The following is a 2,648-nucleotide window of genomic DNA, read 5'->3' on the forward strand; positions in this document are numbered from 1 at the left end:
ACCTCTTCATTCCTTACCTTATCAGTCCACCTAATTTTCAACATTCGTCTATAGCACCACATCTCAAATGCTTCGATTCTCTTCTGTTCCGGTTTTCCCACAGTCCATGTTTCACAATGCTGTACTCCAGACGTATATCCTCAGAAATTTCTTCCTCAAATTAAGGCCGGTATTTGATATTAGTAGACTTCTCTTGGCCAGAAATGCCTTTTTTGCCATAGCGAGTCTGCTTTTGATGTCCTCCTTGCTCCGTCTGTCATTGGTTATTTTACGGCCTAGGTAGCAGAATTCCTTAACATCATTGACTTCGTGACCATCAATCCTGATGTGAAGTTTCTCGCTGTTCTCATTTCTACTACTTCTCATTACCTTCGTCTTTCTCCGATTTACTCTCAAACCATACTGTGTACTCATTAGACTGTTCATTCCGTTCAGCAGATCATTTAATTCTTCTTCACTTTCACTCAGGATAGCAATGTCATCAGCGAATCGTATCATTGATATCCTTTCACCTTGTATTTTAATTCCACTCCTGAACCTTTCTTTTATTTCCATCATTGCTTCCTCGATGTACAGATTGAAGAGTAGGGGCGAAAGGCTACAGCCTTGTCTTACACCCTTCTTAATACGAGCACTTCGTTCTTGATCGTCCACTCTTATTATTCCCTCTTGGTTGTTGTACATATTGTATATGACCCGTCTCTCCCTATAGCTTACCCCTACTTTTTTCAGAATCTCGAACAGCTTGCACCATTTTATATTGTCGAACGCTTTTTCCAGGTCGACAAATCCTATGAAAGTGTCTTGATTTTTCTTTAGCCTTGCTTCCATTATTAGCCGTAACGTCAGAATTGCCTCTCTCGTCCCTTTACTTTTTCTAAAGCCAAACTGATCGTCACCAAGCGCATTCTCAATTTTCTTTTCCATTCTTCTGTATATTATTCTTGTAAGCAGCTTCGATGCATGAGCTGTTAAGCTGATTGTGCGATAATTCTCGCACTTGTCAGCTCTTGCCGTCTTCGGAATTGTGTGGATAATGCTTTTCCCATAGTCAGATGTTATGTCGCCAGACTCATATATTCTACACACCAACGTGAATAGTCGTTTTGTTGCCACTTCCCCCAATGATTTTAGAAATTCTGATGGAATATTATCTATCGGAAATGCTAACTCGGGTGGGACTCTGTAGAGGAAAGGAGCCGTTGTTTTCGTGAAACGCTACTGAGGAAATATAGAGAACCAGCATTTGAGGCTGATTGCAGTACAATTTTACTGCCGCCAACTTACATTTCGCGGAAAGACCACAAAGATAAGATAAGAGAGATTAGGGCTCGTACAGAGGCATATAGGCGGTCATTTTCCCCTCGTTCTGTTTGGGAGTGGAACAGGGAGAGAAGATGCTAGTTGTGGTACGAGGTACCCTCCGCCACGCACCGTATGGTAGATTGCGGAGTATGTATGTAGATGTAGATGTAGAACTGAAGTGACTTCTTTCAGTGTCACTGAAAACTAGTTGTCAGCGTGCTTTTCGCCCAGCATAACTGTTACGTGTCGATTTCTTCTTTTCCAAAAGACGGCAGCTCAACTCATTGGGGTTCACTGTGAGGGTTGTCCTTGTTGATCCCTGCATCCGCGGCATTCTGGAAGAGCTCATTATGGAAATGGAGCCTTGGCATGGGTTCGCCCCGTAGCCTTCTCTGTTACCGACCGCAACCGATGCTGGTGGCTGCGCCTACGCCTGCGGGTAGAAGTCCTCCTCCCTACTCCCCACCCATTCCTCTCCCAGCCGTCTTCCAGCGCCCCCCCCCCCCCCTCCCCCAGCCATAGAGCAGAGAAACTTGGCGAAGTCGTCGCGGCGCGTCGTCAAACAATGCGGCTGCAGGTGGAGGAAGATGCCGCTCTGCGCCCTGCTTGGAGAACAGAAGACCGTCTCGAGAGCGCGATACCGATCAATCGCCGCGTCGCGATCCAATGGCTGTGCAGTCTACATTCAACGCCATGCTGTGTCGACCGCGGGCCCCGCCTAGCATTAATATTAACGTTGTCCTAGATACCGGCACGCGGTAACCTAATTGCGTTCCTCCGTTTTTGTGTAGGAACATCCTGAATTACTCTGGTGAAGATCTTTCAACTGTCAGCATTCTGAATGGCAAACTTTGTCTTTATTCCAGTCACCCTCTCTTTCAATGACAACAATTACATATAAAAAAGTTAAAGCAAAGTCACGGTAGAGAATGAGATGTTTTCACTCAGCAGCGGAGTGTGCGCTGATATGAGACTTCCTGGCAGATTAAAACTGTGTGCCGGACCGAGACTCGAACTCGGGACCTTTGCCTTTTGCGGGCAAGTGCTCTACCAACTGAGCTACCCAAGCACGATTCACGCCCCGTCCTCACAGCTTCACTTCTACCAGTACCTCGTCTCCTACCTTTCAAATTTTACAGAAGCTCTCCTGCGAACCTAGCAGAACTAATTTCATTCTGGAAACATCCCCCAGGCTGTGGATACGCCATTTCTCCGCAATATCGTTTCTTTCAGGAGTGCTAGTTCTGCTAGGTTCGCAGGAGAGTTTCTGTAAAGTTTGGAAGGTAGGAGACGAGATACTGGCAGAAGTAAAGCTGTGAGGACGGGGCGTGAGTCGTGCTTGA

At 46.2% G+C, this 2,648-nt stretch overlaps 1 non-coding gene across 1 annotated transcript; it reads right to left on the minus strand.

Moving 5' to 3' along the window:
- Window positions 1–2,300: 2,300 nt before the first annotated feature.
- Trnal-caa lies at window positions 2,301–2,375 on the minus strand. The gene has a single exon. It is a non-coding gene; the product is annotated as a tRNA-Leu (tRNA).
- Between the last annotated feature and the right edge of the window lie 273 nt (window positions 2,376–2,648).

The sequence above is a fragment of the Schistocerca piceifrons genome, chromosome 3 (genome assembly GCF_021461385.2).
Source record: "Schistocerca piceifrons isolate TAMUIC-IGC-003096 chromosome 3, iqSchPice1.1, whole genome shotgun sequence".
NCBI classification, from domain to species: domain Eukaryota; kingdom Metazoa; phylum Arthropoda; class Insecta; order Orthoptera; family Acrididae; genus Schistocerca; species Schistocerca piceifrons.